The sequence below is a fragment of the Callospermophilus lateralis genome, chromosome 11 (assembly GCF_048772815.1).
Source record: "Callospermophilus lateralis isolate mCalLat2 chromosome 11, mCalLat2.hap1, whole genome shotgun sequence".
Lineage (NCBI taxonomy): Eukaryota > Metazoa > Chordata > Mammalia > Rodentia > Sciuridae > Callospermophilus > Callospermophilus lateralis.
Window position 1 is genome coordinate 100,630,616 of NC_135315.1, and position 17,934 is coordinate 100,648,549.

At 31.7% G+C, this 17,934-nt stretch overlaps 1 pseudogene; it reads left to right on the plus strand.

The window, feature by feature from the left end:
• The window catches only part of LOC143410723 (ephrin type-A receptor 6-like), a 41,199-nt pseudogene that overhangs the window by 16,923 nt on the left and 6,342 nt on the right, over positions 1 to 17,934 (plus strand).

The window sequence follows — 17,934 nt, forward strand, 5'->3', positions numbered from 1 at the left end:
AACTGAAGTTAACCCTTATCTCTCACCCTGCACTAAAATCAACTCTATGTGGATCAAAGACATAGGAATTTGATCAGAAGCCCTGAACATTCTAGAAGAAATTGTAGGCCGTACACTTCAACATATTGGCTTAGAGACTGATTTCCTCAGAAAGGCTTGCAAAGCATACAAAAATAAATAAATAAATAAATAAATAAATTAATAAATAAATAAATAATCAATCAATAAATGGGATGGCATCAAACTAAAAATTTTCTTCACAGCAAAGGAAACAATTAAGGTTATGAGGAGAGAGCCTACAGATTCAGAGAAAATCTTTACCAACTGCACCGCATATAGGCCATTAATTTCTAGAATATACAAAGAACTCAAAAAGCTTAACACTGAAAAGACAAATAACACAATCAATAAATGGGCAAAGGAACTGAGCAGACCCTTCTCAACAAATGGTCAACTAATATATAAAAAATAAAAATGACCAACAAATATATTTTAAAAAGTTAAACATCTATATATCAATTAGAGAAATGCAAATTTAAACTACACTGAGATTTTTATCTCCAGTCAGAATGACCACAATCAAGAACACAAATAACAACAAATGTTGGCAAGCATATGGGGAAAAGATAATGATCATATATTGTTGGTGGGGCTACAAAATAGTGCAACCACTCTGGAAAGCAGAGTGAATATTCCTCAAAAAACTTGAAATTGAACCACCATTTATCCCAGTTATCCCACTCCTCAGCATATATCCAAAGGGCTTGCACTCAGAATAATACAGTGACTTAGTTACATCAATGTTTACAGCAGCACAATCCAAACTTACTAACCTATGGAACCAGCCTTGATGCCCATCAACAAATAAATGGGTAAAGAAGTCGTGGTATATATTCACAATGGAGTAGTAGTACTCAACCAGAATGACTCAGAAGAATGACTTCATGACTTTTGACAATAAATGTATTGAACAGGAAACTATCATGTTAAGCGAAATATGGCAATCCCCCAAAATCAAATGTTTTCACTGATATGTAGAAGCTAAACTGCAATGAAGCCCAGGAGGGGAAAAGGAGAAGTTCAGAAAATGAGACAAAGGGGAACAAAAATGAGAGAGAGGGAATAGGAAAAAGAAACATAGTAGAATACATCTGACATAATTTTCCTATGTACTCACCCTCAAGAATGGGGTCCTCATCAGAATAAGATATATTCCATGCTTGTATCAATTTTATCAAAACGTATTCTACTATCATGTATAACTAAGAAGAACCAATTAAAGAAAAAAACAAACTCCTAGTGTGTTCTCTGGATGGATAAAGTCTCAGTTTCCATACCTTCATTTGCTTTTCCAGCATATTCCTTAATAATTATTAAATCTTTCTACTTGGATATTTTTGTAAATACCATGACATCAACATGCTTAAAAAAAAAACAAAACATGTAGACATGTAGAATAAATAACCATGTGTTTAAAATTAACTAAATACTCCTTTGGCCAGGCTGGCACTGCCTCAAATAAAAACATCATTACTGACCTTGTCAAAGAATATGATACCTGAGGAATTAATGTATACTCTATTTTGGCTCAATCTCATCTTTAAATTAATAGTTGTGTTAATTGTTAAAACAATATCTTTTTTTTTTTTTTTTTGCTTTTTTGTAGTCATCATTATGACCCAATTTAGTCTCCTGTTGCTTCCTACCTGAACTACCAAATACTATTTTGGCTGAAAACTGTGAACCTCATCTCTCTCCAATCCTCTCCATTCTCTGTGTAAAGCCAAACAAATTTCTAGAACACAAATTTATTAAAGTTATCATATTCAGTAAAAATTTTAAAAGTTTCAAGTACTATCTCTGATAGATACTTGAAATTCATATATGATAACTTTGAATTTCCTTTTGCTTATATGAAAGTATTTCTTAAAGTGTGGTCCATAGAAACTGGGAACCTCAAAGACACTTTCAAGAGGGTCTCTAAGGTAAAAAATGTGTTCATAATAATATTAGAAGGTATCTTCTTTTTCCACTCTGCTAACATTTACACTGATAGTGGAAAACCAATGATGGATTGAACTGCATGCTCCTTGGCACAATTAAAGCCAATGCCACCAAGGTGTTTTAAGAATCATTATAGTGTTACACCCTTAGTTATTTTGAAAAAGTGGCAGCTTCATTGACTCACTTAAGAACATCCTTGATAAAGGAAAAAAATTCTCATTTTATTAAATCTTGACCCTTTGAAGATCATTAATTCTGCATGAAAAAAAATGGAATTAAACATAAAGAAATGCTTCTGCATTCCAAGTGACAATTGTCTGGAGAAAAACACAGGTGATTACTTGCAGTTTGAGCTGAACTCACTACTTTTTCGCTGGGCACATTTTTTATTTGAAAAAGTGACAGAGAACTAAACTATTCAGACCTGGGATATTTGGCAGGCTTTTTCTCATAAACAAACAGACACTCCAAGGAAAACAAAAGACAGTAACAATTACTAATATTAAAATATGTACATTTAATTGAAAATTCAAATTTTGGAAAATTTGCATCTTTCACACCTTTTCAATAATTAAAAACTATAGAGCAAAAGTTAGTGATTTTATTAGTGATGATAATTTTTTATTTTACATTAAAATATATGAATACATAGAAAATATGCCTATTTCAGTCAAATATCATTAAATAAAAGTTTTAACAGTTTATCAGTTTTAAATTCTACTATGAAAACTATCCACCTAAATTATGCAACTAAACTAATTCTCTTCAGGATCATGAGTCTTTTTGAAAGTTTAAGGAGTTGGTGAGATAAAAATGCTTTTATCTATAGGATCAAGTCCAGGTTCTTATAATAGTATTGCTATTGCTTCTTTCCCTGTACATTTCAAGAGTGCCTCCCATACAGTAAATACACTCATCTCTACCAAAATGACTCATCCCTTGGTGCCTCCTTGTCTTCTTTCACCTTCCTCCTCCTGCACATGAATTCCCCTAGTTGCTTCACCAGAGGCTTCTTCATCTTCTAGCTATACTAGAAGAAATCCAAAAGCATGTCTTTAAGTGTTACCTTGTTCCTGTTGTATCCTGCACCGTATTCAACTATGGAATAAGTACTTTTTCATACATTCCCTCTATACCCAGTTTCCAATGGCTTTTATTCATTTTTCTTTTGTCTGTATCTATTAGTGAAATGTGAGCCATTGAAAATGAAGTTTGTCACATTTTACTCAGTTTTTTGGTTTTTTGTTTGCTTGTTTTTAACCACTGCTTGGGTATTTGTCACATAACTGTTGAAAGGAAACTACTGAGTTTTATTGGTAAATCCTTTCCAGAGCTGAGACAGTGCATCAACATTTCTTTAAAAAATAAAAAGAATAATATTACATGGAAGATGGAGGCACCATTCCAAGGCTAAAGTAGCTATAACTTTATTTTGTGATTGGTGATATGTGATTTCTTGATATTTATGCTTGTGAGTGTTCATGTGCAATATGTTGAAGTTTCTTATCTATGGCACTATTAATTCTAGAGTTGTGTTGTTTGTTCCTTATTTCTAAATGCTATTGAAATCAATAAATTACACAAATCTTCATTATGTGCACCCTATTTTCTACTTATTAATTCTCTCATAGAGAGAATTCTCGCTTTTGATTGAAGTTACACACAATACTATCTTTTATAAGATGCAATTGTACCTCACACTGAACTGGAGATCTACTTATGTAGAGACCTACATTACCTATAAAAGAACTTTAATATGTATGTATGAGTCAGATAATTTTGCAGCTTTGAGTAAAGGATCTGACCAGAACAACTGTATAAGTTTATTTGAGGGCTCATGGTTTCAGAGCTCTTAGTCTACAGAAGGTTAGCTTCATTATTCACGGCTTGAGGTGAGGCAGAACATCATGGTGGAAGAATATGGCAGAGGGATGCAGCTCACATGAAATCAGGAAACAGAGAGAGAATACACTCTCCAGATAAAAAATATATACTCCATATCCACACCCCCAGTGAACCAATTCCTCTAGACACAACCCATTTGTCTCCAGTGACCATCCAGTTAATCCCATCAGGGATTAATTCACTGACTGGGTTAAGCCTATAACCCAATCATTTCTTCTATGAACTTCTTGCATTGTCTCTCATGTGAGCTTTTGGGGGACACCACATCTAAACTATAACAACTCATGTGTACAAGATCATTTATCAATGATCTAGAAAATTCATAATTTTAAGTATCTGGTGGCTGATGTAGTGGAGTACATGATAGAACTTTCCAGCTGCAAAGATTATAACTTTTGTTATTAGAAAATGTATCATGGCTTTTTTTTTTTTTTTTAGTTTTTCTAACATTCATGTACCACACTCCTATGGAAGTCCTCTTGATTTTTCTCTGGTGATTGTTCGTTCCTCACTCTTAGTTTTTGAGGTGCTGTTGGAGTTGGCTTACATCCAAATTACTAGACCCCATGACACAGACCTGGTTCAAGAGAGCACCACATGGTCTACAGCAGTAATTCAGGGTTAGTCAAGAAGAACCCTCAAGATTTCAAGCCAAGTAAAGAAGAACATTACAAAAACTATTTCTTGAAATATTAGGATAAACTTGCACTCAAGTTGTAAAAATAATAGGATAAATTCCTGAAGTTGTTGATGGCTATTTAAATAAGAGTGCCTGGGTGAAAATTATGCCAAAGAGGTAAGCCAAGCCATGAGATGAAGACAAATTTATTCCTAATGAATTATCTCAACCTCTACATACAATTGTTTAAGCCAAAATAATCCTAAAACTTCCTGTTTGCATGAGTAAGTTAATCATGCTATTTCTTAAAGGTAGTTTAATTGGGTTTTTATTCTTTACTGTATATTTAACAGATACAGTAAAATTAACTATTCTTTAAGGTTAATATTGACAAAAATATATCATAAAACTGACAGATGAATTTATAATATATATCATGACCTCATTAAGAATACCAGTGATTACATTGTAGACAAACACCATAACTGGAGCAATACAATTTAATTTCCAAAACAGACATGCTAAATTTATTAACCTATTTTCTCCCCCAGTAACTTCATGTGCAATTCAGAAACCAAAATAAATGTCAGTTAATTGAAATACAAATTACAATTAAGTTATAATGTAATTCCTAATTATTTTTAGTGTGTTCTTTTTATATTGAGAAGAGAAAGCAATTTTAGCACAGTGTATCATTAGCTGCTAAATTTTCTAAATAATGAATAAAAAGACTCTTGTAAAAATAATATAATAATGATAATGTATATCTTTGTTAGTCTCTAGTTTGCTGATCTCTAAGTACAAGCAGCAAATGCAGTATTTTCTAGAATTTTGTTATAAATTATACTAAAAAGATGTAATATAGAAACCTAAATCTATATTTGTTCCTATAATTCTCTTTCATTTTATCATATATAAAACCTTAAGTTTTTATTTTAATCACTAACTGCACAAATTTTGCATAAAATATATGTCACACAAAATATATAGAACCACCCTGTGCCAAATTTGGCAAGAAAAAGAATGGAGTTTTTCTTATATCATAAATACTGCTTGTTGGGCTGGGTTGTGGCTCAGAAGTAGAGCACTCGCCTAGCAAGTGTGAGGTACTGAGTTCGATGCTCAGCACCACATAAAGTAAAATAAAGACATTGTGTCTGCCTATAACTAAAAAATAAATATAAATAAATAAATAATGCTTGCTACTTTAAGATTTTATTTATACGCCATAACCAGATTTGTGAATGTTTTTTTTCCCTTCTTGTTAGGTTAATAAAATATAGTTATTAAGCAAAAAATAATATGTAGCTATGTATATATTTTTTTCTCAATTAGAGCAAAATACCAGATACCTCATTGTGGAAAAATACATATCTAAATTATATGAATGGTAGAATATAAAGTCTACATACCTTGTTTGGAACACATAATAAACTCTTGGAAATGTAAGCAGGCTTTAAAGTTCTATTTTATTTTGACAAGAGATGAAAATTCTACGAAATATTTCAAATTTAAGTAAACTTCACGAACATTAAGTCAACCATTTTAAGGTATGCAGTTCATTGGTACTAGATGCAATCACAATGTTCACAATCAGCAACTCTCTAATTTCAAAGTTGTTCATTGAATGATTAAAAAAAATGACACACCCTTTTTGAAAATCATCCTCATCCCTTGCCCACCCCTAGTAAAAGGGATCACACACTGTGCTACCTGTAACATCTGACTTTTTTCACATAGCACAATGTTTTCAAAGTTCATCCAAGTTGTATCACATGTCAGAACTGTTTATCTCAGTGACAATTAACATTCTATCGGATTTAAACTCCATAAATTATTTATCCATTCATCATTGTTGATGGGCATTTAGTTTGCTTCAATCTTTTGGCTATTATTAAAAAAATATTTGTGTTTGAATTTCTATGTAGACATAATGCTTTCTTTCTCTTGGGTACAAAAAATAGCAATGGAATTTCTGGGACATATGGTAATCCCATGCTTAACTTTTTGAGAAACAGTAGATTGTTTTCCACAGTGGTTAAACCATTTTACATTTCTACCAATGTATTTCTTTTTCCTCTGTACCTTTGTCAATACTAATTTTCCAGTTTCTTGGTTAAAGTCATCATAGTGGTATGAAGCAGTATCATTTTGTAATTTCAATTTAAATATCATTAATAACCAAGGATGTCAGGGGTTTTTTCATGTGCTTTTTGCCATTTGTATACCTTCTTTGAAGAAATGTCCATTCCATCCTTTTGTTCATTTTTTATTGGGTTTGTCTTTGTCATTGAATTGAAAATATTATTTATGTATCCTGGCTATTAAGCACTTCTTCATATGATATGTAATTTGGAGTTTTATCCGTCATTCTTTCACAAACTTGATGATATTATTTGATGTACATATATCTGAATTTGCAGTACCATTTTGTAATGGTTTCAGTGTCAAACATAAATAAGCATTCATTGCCAAATTTGAGGTCATGAATATCTACCTCATATTCTCTTCTAAGAACATTCATAATCATATCATCTATAAGTACAGTTTTACTTCATCCTTTTCAATTTGGATACCTTTATTTTTGTACCTAATCATAAAGTCACCAAGCTGGGAACAAGGACCCATCTGTAACAAGGACCCATCTAGGGAGACTGAGGCAGAAGGATTGTACATTCAAAGCCAGCCTGGGTGATTTAAGAAAACTCCATTTCAAAATAAAATTAAAAGGGACAAAGATATAGACCAGGAATAGAGAGCTCTTCTAGTGGGCTAGAAGCCCTGGATACTGCCAAAGGAAAAAGAAAAAAAAAGTAACCTGTGTGATTTTCATATATGTCCCTTATCATAATGAAAAAAAAAATGATTTCTAATCCTAGTTTGTATAGTGTTTTAATCATCAAAGGGTGTTGTCAAATGATTTTTCAGCCTCTAATGATGTGATCATGTGATTTTCCCTCCCTTTATTTTCTGAATATAGTATAATACTTTGGTATATTTTATTTTCTTGAAATAATCTTACATTACTCTGAAGATCTATTTGGTTGTGGTATATAAATCTTTTAATGGGCAGCTGGATTCAGTTAGCTACTTTTCTTGTTGCTGAGGATTTTTTAGTTATGAGGAGAATTGGTTCTTCGTTTTCTTCTGATTTTTTTTTCTGTTTTTTATTTTTTTATTTTCTTTTTTTGTCTGAGTAATGCTAGCTTGATAAAATGTGTTACAAATTGTTCCCTTCTCTGTTATTTTTTTGAAAGAGTTTGACTATGATGTTCATTATTCTTTGAATATTTGGTACAATTCAGCAGTGAAGGCATTTAGTCCTAACTTCTTTTCTTTAGAAGTTTTTGACTACTGATTTATTCTCTTTATTTTTATAGGACTTTTAATAACTTTTATTTCCTTTCATTTTTAGTTTATTTTAATATCTTTTACTTCCTTTTATTTTTTGTTCATTTAATTGTGCCTATTATTGGGGTGCAGTCAACCTTTTAACATGAGCATACAGTATGATATGTTGATGAAATCAGGTCAATTAGTTCCTCCTCCTTATCATTTCTATATGTTTGGTGCTTTCAGGATCCTCTCTTCCAGATTATCGTAAAATATGTAATAGGATATGACTATCATCTCACTACACTGCAGAACACAACAACCATTCCTCCTTTCTGACTGGGTTTTAGTTCTCATTACCCAACCTCTCTTTATCAACCCTACCACATACTTTTCCCAGTCTCCAGTACTTACTATTCTTTACTACTCTACATTTGGACCACTATTTTTTAGCTTTCACGTGTCATAAAGAACATACTATATTTGTCTTTGTGTGTCATAACACAATGATTTTACAAATGCATCCATTTTGCTGCAAATAACAGGATTTTATTTTTTATGGCTGGATAATTCTATACACACACACACACACATACACACACACACACACACGCACACACACACACACACTACATTTTCCTTATTCATCCATTAATGGCAGCCAGGTTGATTCTTTATCATATATATTGTGAATACTCCCACTCCCAAGGTGTTACAATTTGGATCTGGAATGTCTTTCAGATTCACATGCCATTATAATGGCTAGAACTCACAAAGCCTTATCCTAGAAGTTTAAGGCTGTTTTGAGATTTATATGCCAATCCATGGATGCTATATTAGTTGAATAAATTACAAATTATACCTTCATCTTAACAGATGCAGTAAAATAATTTTAAAAGATATGACTGATTTGTATTAAAAATATCTCTTGGAAAATGTGGAAATTTCTTCAATAAGAAAACTCAAAACAAAATAAAATAATAGATATCAAGCCTATTTAAAGATTGTGATATTTAATTTTTATGTCAATTTGACTAGTCTATGGTATCTGGTTATTTTGTCAAAAAAAGAGTCTACATATTATTGTGAAGGTATCTATCACATGTGATTAGCATTTCAATTAGTAGACTTGAAATTAATTAAATTTTCTCCATCATAGGGCTAGATCTCATCCAATGAGTTGAGCTCCTTAATAGTGAAGGCTTAAGCTTCCTAAAGAGTGAAATCATCCTTAAAACTTCAGTACCAATTTTATATACCATGTTTAATGCCTGTATTAGTTTTCCACTGCTGTGACCAAAGACCTGAAATTTGGGCTATATGATCATATGAGCCAATTGCCTAATCTGTCTCCATCTGACTGTTTTTGTCTCTGTCTTTTTCTTTCTGTATATATATATATATATATATATATATATATATATATATATATATATATATACACACACATATATACAGATACACACACACACATATATATATATACACATACATATATACACACATATGTACAGATACACACACATATATGTGTGTGTGTGTGTATGTTATTGTGTATGTGTGTGTGCGTGTGTGTGTGCGTGAGAGAGAGAGTTTGTTTCTCTGTAATAACCTGAATAATATAATGGTGAAATTCAAATAGCTATTTTTGTAAGTTAAGGAAGAAAGAAAATGTTTTTTGTCTCATCATTTCTATTGGTTCTTAGAAGGAAATAATAATTTAAGTAGAAAAAAATTGAAAGAAATGATAAAACTTTCCTCATTCAAAGACTGCATGATTACCTATTAGAGCAAAGTTATCCAATAGAAGAATAATGAGAACCACAATAAATTTTCAGAAACAATATCAAAAACTAAAAAAAAAAAGAAAAGAAAAAAGAAACAGGTGAAATTAACTGGATAATATACTTTATTTACTATAAACATATACAACATATATCTTATATACAATGTGTTATCTTAAAATAATAAATATTGGCATAGTTATAATCTTATCACACAGTCTTCAAATGTAGTGTGCATTTGACTTCACTGGGCATCTCAGTTTGGACCAGCCCCTTTCCAGTTGCTCAATAGCTATGTGTGGCTGAATAGCTAAAATCCATGGCAGCACAGTATTTGAAAATTCTAATGTATTCAAAAAGCAACATGTAGCAAGTTCACTGCATGAAAGACAATCAAAATATTTTAATAAAAATTAAGCCAGCTTTCTTTTTAATTCTTAGGATTATAAATTGAGAAAATATCAGCATCATTAATTATATAATTTTTCAAAATCTTTCTCTTTCTTTCTAAAAAAATCTTTCATTGCTGCTAAGAAGATTAGGGCTTTACTAGTCTCCTCTGACTATATCACATATTGTTGACTAACAGATGAACACAAAAACACTGAAACAATAGTATTGTTAATGTAATTCTGTCTTATCTCAGTTCCCTTCACTAATTATCCCCCAAACTTGCATGCCATTTAGAAACCTTTAAAGCTATCCAATAAAACCTTCTCTAAGAGATAATTTAGATAATACACCTAAACAGTAGTAACATTTCAGGTTTTAAGAAGACAGCTATACATGCAGTATAATCATTAGTGTGTTTGGGTTCTACATCTATTGTAGCAAAAAGCAAACAGAAGCTTTAAAAGTGCTCAGGTTCATAGTTTACTGCCTGAATACTGCATAATTGTTACATTTTTATTTACAGCATATTTTATGTTTGTTTAGTTTATTCACATTACACTCGATAGAACCCATTTTTTTCTTTTTTAAATGACATAAAAATGTATTGCTTATAATATCAAACAAAAAGAAATTCAGAAATGATGAATTTAACTCAAATTAGAAGAAAGTGAAATCATCTCAAAAAGCATTTCCAAATCAATTTTCTTAGAAGCACTAAATCCATAATTATTAAATCATGTTCCAAAATGAGTGTTTCCAAAATCAAATTACCCAACATAGAGAGAAAACACACGTCTCTCTTTCAAAAGTATTTCTTAGCTTTCAAATTTCTACTTTACTTTCTAAATTCCTAAGAAGGGATGCGTGTGAACAATATTTTTTAGCTGAACTCCTATGAAACTCCATGGGAACATTTATTATCTGAACAAATATTTGAAAAAATGACCAGAATTTTATCTTTTATTCCTTTTTAAAATATTTTTTTATTTGCTGAAGGGACTTCTCTTTTTATTTATTTGTAAATAAATAAAAAATATTTATTTGCTGAGAATCGAACCCAGTGCCTCACACATGCTAGGCAAGCACTCCACCACTTAGTCACAACCCAGTTACTTATCTTTTATTCTTTAAAGAATATTTTTATTTTTCTCACAATGTGATATGGGCATACAGATATAAGTATATAAAAATTTTTAAACTATTTTAATTTTTTCTTATTATTTTAAATGTTTAGACCAAATGTGCCAAAAATATTGGCAGTTTATATGCACTATTTACAAATGATAGTAAAATAAACAAAAAAGTGAGGAGAAAATGGGCTAGCCATATATAAAATAAAAGTTTCAACATTTACATTATTTTTACAAACAGATCTTTTAACATATACCTCCTTAGTATTTCCATCTAATGTTCCTTTCTTCTGTTTATGTTGTATTTAGATTTTTTTCCATCTGGGAAGTTCAAAGGCCATTTTCATCAAGTTTTCAATGAATAATCAGTGTGATGTTCAACAAAGATTTCATATAATGAAAATGAATATGTGCATTTTTACAGGTCACCAGATAAGTGATTTAAGTCATGAGAAAAAAAAATATCTAGACATAAAAATTTTAATTGCTTAATAACATTCAAATATTCAGGTATCTTCAGGAATGTCACCATGTTTTAATAACTAGACAGAATTAAGAAAAGCATTTTTTGACATACTTGGAATTTTTTCCTCCATAGAACTAACCAAAATAGCACATGTAATTATAGTGATCTTTTCAGAACAGAAAAAAACATTCACATTCTCAGAAAATGGTTTCAAACACATGGGGTTCCATCTGCTACCTGCTCCACTTTTAAAGTGCAAAGCCCATACTATAGTGGAGACAGTAAGCTGTATTCAGAATACGCGTGAAGGCCTGTCTAGTTGTTCTGCAACCTGTAGGTAGATTCCTGCATATATGGGTAATGGTCTGCCCTGACCATGTTCCTTTCCTCCATTACAATAAACCTGCTTTAATAGCTTGCACAATTAATTTGTGTGTGTGTGTGTGTGTGTGTGTGTGTGTGTGTATGTGTGTTGCTTTGTGATAAAGCATCAATATTCCAGAGGGCCCCATAAAAACAAGTACAACTTGAAACATTTATTATTAAACAACCTACTTGCCACTGCTCAGTATGTCATGCTAGCATAGTGATTGTGAATTTCTGGTCTTAGGAGAACTTTAAGTTAAAGGGATGGGGCCTTCTAAGATTAACTTAGGAAGCACAAAGGCCCACCTCAAATCTTTATTCTTGCCATCAAGTCAGAAAGATTTTAGACATGTCACTCAAGTAAAAGGCATGAGTTTATTAGAAGGGATAAGAATGGGGAAAGGGGAACACTCTTGAGGTAGAAAGTGGGTCTTCTCTAAGAGAGTAGGGACAACTGGCCTCTCCTGCTCTCTAATATTATTGGTGGTCCTAAAGAAGTTTCCAGAGAGCCTCCCTCAGGTCCACCTCTTGACTTTTGACTGACAGCAGAATGACATAGTACTTTCAAGTCCCCACTGCCCTGACAACTGTAAGTCATTTTGGCCCATGCTGTCCAGTTCTAATTGTAAATTGTTCAGGCAGATTTTATGGTTAGGAGGAATTATCCTTATCTCCCGGAATTTTGGGATCTGGTCTGTGTAAGTGTCACCAAAGCCCCCCTCCCTGGCCTATCCCAACAACCCTTCAGGATAACTTGTGTTCTTATTTGCATTTTGCATTTTGGGTCTTTGTTCCTCCTGAAGATAACATCCTGAGGATGTAACACGTCCTGTGGACTTAAGCCAGGCAGAGCTACAGGTAAATTGCTAATTAAAGTGAAAGCATGTCCGGATCAGTACAGTGGACCCAATTTATATAATTATTCCCTTAACTTCATGCTCGCACCTCTCATTTCTGTCTCTCCCCTATCATTTAGACTCTCAAAATTTATTAAGGATCCCAATGAGTTTGACTTATGCAGGACATAGCCATTTATATTTACTATTAGAGATTCAAACTGATATATTTGAATATGTGAATTTATTAACTAACTTAAGAATAACAATAAACTAGTAGATTAATACCAAATATCATATTGTAATAAAAGTAATACATTTTTGAAAACATAAAAAGTTGATAGATATCATTATTGCTTCCAACTCTTTAATGATTAAAAAGACAACTATATTGTCATATGAGGTCTGAATTCAAACTATTTTAATAATATTGCATCATCTGGAAAACTTCACCAAACAATTGCAAATGTGTTTTTGAATGAATATATAATCTGCAAGTAATATTGGAGACACCTGGCAAACACTAGACCTTTTCAAAGTACATACCAAGTTGAATTTTCTGGTCAAATAGATGGGTTAAAAGTCTCCCAGTTAAGTAGACTACATGTGCAAATATTGAAAGAATGGGAGCTGGACATAAGGTCCTGAAGATATCAGGGGACACTGGGAAGATGCATCGAGAAGAATGGAGTTCAGAGGAAGTTCCAAAGTCAAACTTGACTAATATTTTCAAATATTCTTTGAGGTAGTCCTATCAAATCTATTGATAAGTTGAGATAGAATGTTTTCCTTGATTTTTATTTTAATTTAGTTTCATTTCTTATATTGAAATTGAAACACTACAAAGGAATTTAGAGTATATTTTATAGATCTTTTTCTACACTATAACCACATCAGCCCAAGAAAACAATACTGACTGCAGTTTCACCACGTCTATGGGCATGAACTTATTTCCCTCCCAGTAAATTATATCTCCTTTCAGAACATGGCAAACAAGCTGGTGCCACAAAAGTATTGAGCCCAATTATAAATAATTATTTTCCTCTTTGAAAAAAATCTATTTTAGGAGATAGGGTTGTAGCTCAGGGGGAAATCTCTTGCCTAGTATGTGCAATGCCCAGGGTTTGATCCCCAGCACCACACACACATATCAGTCTAAACTTTAGATGTTATAAAAGCTGAAGAAAGATAATAACTCAGTTACTGAGGTTCAGAAACCACACACTTCAATTTTTTTTCAGTTTTCTTAATATTTGATTTATTTACCAGTTTTTATATGAATATAAAATATAAATATATTCTTTGTCAGGAATTCTTAAAGGTATATTTTAGAAAAAATATCTGAAATCTGTATTAAGTAAGTATTATATTTTTGTGTACACAACTTATTTTGGTCCTATCAGAAGAGATTATTATAGAAAGAACTCGTTTTTGAAACAAAAAGTCTTAAAAGTTGAAATTTTTATTATAAATAAAAATACAGTAATTACTCAATTACACAAATGTAAACCAAATTCTCTAATACATCATAGCCTTTAGAAGGATACATATGTAATATTGTGGAACAACTTCAAATTTTACCTTATACACAAACTGCCATTCTTCCATCAGTAAAGAATATTTTTAATTGTGGTCACAGTGAAAGAACAGGGGAAGAAAGGAAGAGTGTTTGAGATTTCATTGTAAGTTAGAAATTGATGTGCAACTTATATTATTATATTGACATCTACATTTTAAATTAAAGAAAAAGCATGATTTTCACGTAAAATGCTAAGAACACACTATATATTAAAACATAAAATCAGGAAAGATGTTTCTATAGGATAATTGGCTATTAAGCACAGAATTTCTTGAATAAATGTAAGCTGAGCAGTTGAAAAGAGAATGTTGTAGAATGTTACAATGGAAACAGGACTCAGGAGAGCGCTTAGAGTTTGTTCCTGTATTTTCAGAGATGATCAAACATTGGTGCATAAGATTTTGGGTTGCCCTTTCAATATAAACTCAACTAGTACATCGCCAGAAGGGTAATTTCTCTAACATTCATCCTAATGTTCTAACCTCAAACTCAAGAGAACATTAAGGACCACACAAAAAGACCTTACATTCATCTTTTGTACTTCTATTGTATAGCTGTGGGAAAAGAAAAATGTCTGCCTTTGTAACAGAAAATACAGTCTTGGAGATCTCTCTACCATACATGTGGGCAATTGCAAAGCACATTCCTACAGGAGCTAAGAGCTGCTACTGATTAACTATCAGTCCATCTGTTCTGTGGGTTTACCAAACACTGAATAGCAGACCAGGTGCAGGTTGTTACCTGCACTTTACTATGAGGTAAGGAAATATTTGAGAAGGACATCTACATTTGTGTTTCGGTGCAAAGTATGATGAAGTCAGTTTTTTGGTTAAAAACCTACTTTGACCTTACTAAAAGTTACACATCAAAACTGAATGTGAAATAATAATTCCCAAATGACCTTTTTATAAGAAATTACCAAACTTATTTAAGAAATAGACCCATGGGGCTGGAGTTGTTGCTCAGGGGTAGAGTGCTTGCCTAGCATTCGTGAGGCACAACAATAAGTAAATAAAATAAAGGTATTATGTCTGTTTACAACTAAAAAATAAATAAATATTTTAAAAAGAGAAATAAATGGACTCAATTGATGACTGACATTAAATTTGGGGGGTTCAGGTGTAAGTTTAGCTCAGAAGTATTATTCTTATTGTCCTTACATATGTTAACACTATAATTTGGGGACAAATGATGCTTTGGTGTATATAATCAAACTTGAATATCATTCTTATCTCTCCTAGGCTTGGAAACTGAGAAGAAACTACAGAAATAATATCACCCATTTTATTACTCCCATTTGTTCACCCGCCTTTTATTCCTTCCCATATATTTCACATATGGTGTTTCAAATTTTAGCAGCAACAGTGCAGGTAACATATACTTACAACAGGTGTTCATGAATAAAATCAAATAAAAAGGTAACAGCTCTTAGATTTGGCAGTAAAATAGAGTTCCCACTGTTGAGTTTTCCAAGCAACTATGGAGTTTGCTCCCCACAGCTATGGCACAGCCCAAACACATGGAATCTGAATAACAATAGAAAACATTGCAGCCTATCAGCCTTTGAAAATGACAATCACATCTTTGCATTCTCAGCCTTGTACTCATTTGTGTACACTTGACTGCAACGCATGTTATTTAATCCTCATATTTACACTGGTTAGTTATTATCCCTATTTCCATACAAACTGAAGCTGCTAAAAAGTTAAAGAAAAAATGGTAATAAAATAGAGTTTACATATAAACTCAGATCATTTTCCTGGCAATTTTAAAAATGTTTATTCACCTACTTTCTTCACTAAATTTGTGTTAACAGGTAAAGAATTCAACATACACTCACTGTGAATACAAAGATCATACCCATAAAAATGTACTAGTTTTCAAAACAGTGGTAAATAATCATTATTCCTAAATTGCCTTTTGCAAAATATCTGCTATGGTAATATGATTGTTTTCACAGATTTTTAAAATCAATATATTATTGGTAGCACATGAATACACTTCATATTTCTTTTTAAAATATTTTTAGTTGTAGATGGACACAATACCTTTATTTAATTTATTTTTTTAATGTGGTGTTAAGGATTGTACCCAGTGTTCATAAGTGTGATTCAAGCTCTCTACCACTGATACACAACCCCAGCCCTACAATTCATATTTCCTGTTGTTTTGCAACTTATTAATTGTGTGAGCCATGCAACTCCAATCAAGTTTTAATGTTCTAGAGGGTGTATTTTTAAAATTTTATTCCAAAAGTCCTTAGCTTGTTACATATGGAACAGTGCCTCAAACAAACACATTTAATAAAAAAAAGTCAAAATCTAAAGCATGATCTAAAAACTATCTTTCTCACAGTAATTATAAAAAAAAAACATTTAACTAATTCATCACTAGAGGAAGATTAATCAGAAAGAGCATTTGGTTAAACTCCTTCATATATATTTATAAGAAAAAAAGTATTTGGCTTGTTGCTCTTTGTTTTAAAAAATAACTAATACCAATATAGTTTAAATTTAACCTTGAATAGAAATTTTAAGAAAGCACTGCTTTATTTGTACATTAAAATAGCCAGCAAATTTTCATTAAATATAAGATTCAACAAGCACAAATGAAACTTATTATGTGAATATGTGACCAAAGAGAAATCCTAATAAGAAAATTTTAACATCATAAACTATACTAATTGAAGATCTGCATTCTATGCATTTCAGTACTATATGTTAAAGTGACTTAACTAAATAATTACAAATATTTTCAGCTAGAAATAATGTCCTAAAGAACTTATGAGAGCAAAATATACACCATATTTCTTTATTTTCCTTTTTAACTCACAATATGTAGAATTCTTTAGTCATTTTTCTGCACCTGAATCTGTTTCCATGTTGTGCTGATTCAAAGTCATGATCTCTCCTCCTTTGTCAGATTTCCCATTGCATATCTTAAGATTTCATTTACATGGTTAACACTCTCCTACACGTGTGTGAGTGTGTGTGTGTGTGTGTGTGTGTGTGTGTGTGTGTGTGTGTGTTTGGTTTTACAACTGTTTGAAAATCAGCAGGTTGATGAACAGTTCGGTAATCTTACTACCCCATTCATAGTTCATGTGTATATTTTGAGAGAGGTCAATGTTCACTGATAACCAGTACATTGAACTTGGTGAATCTCCTCATTATGTTTTCCAAATAAGCACACATGGATTCCACAGGAAATGCTCCTTATTTCTTTGTTCCATCTTCATTGATCTGATGTTTACTTTTCTCCATGTAAACATCACCCCAAAGAACCATGTAAATATTTTACTGAATACTGTAAAAAACATCATGATGTGATGTGGGGCAAATTGGATTTTAGGACAGATGGGGAAAACAGAGAGCATATATCGTGGGTCTCATTGTTTTCTTTTCTTTTTTTTTAATCAGATAATGAATGCTTCTTTATGTTCCTTTAGTGCTACAGGAAATAATTAAACTGCTCTTTATGTATTTAAGTAGTATATACTTTATAACAGTCCTATAAAAT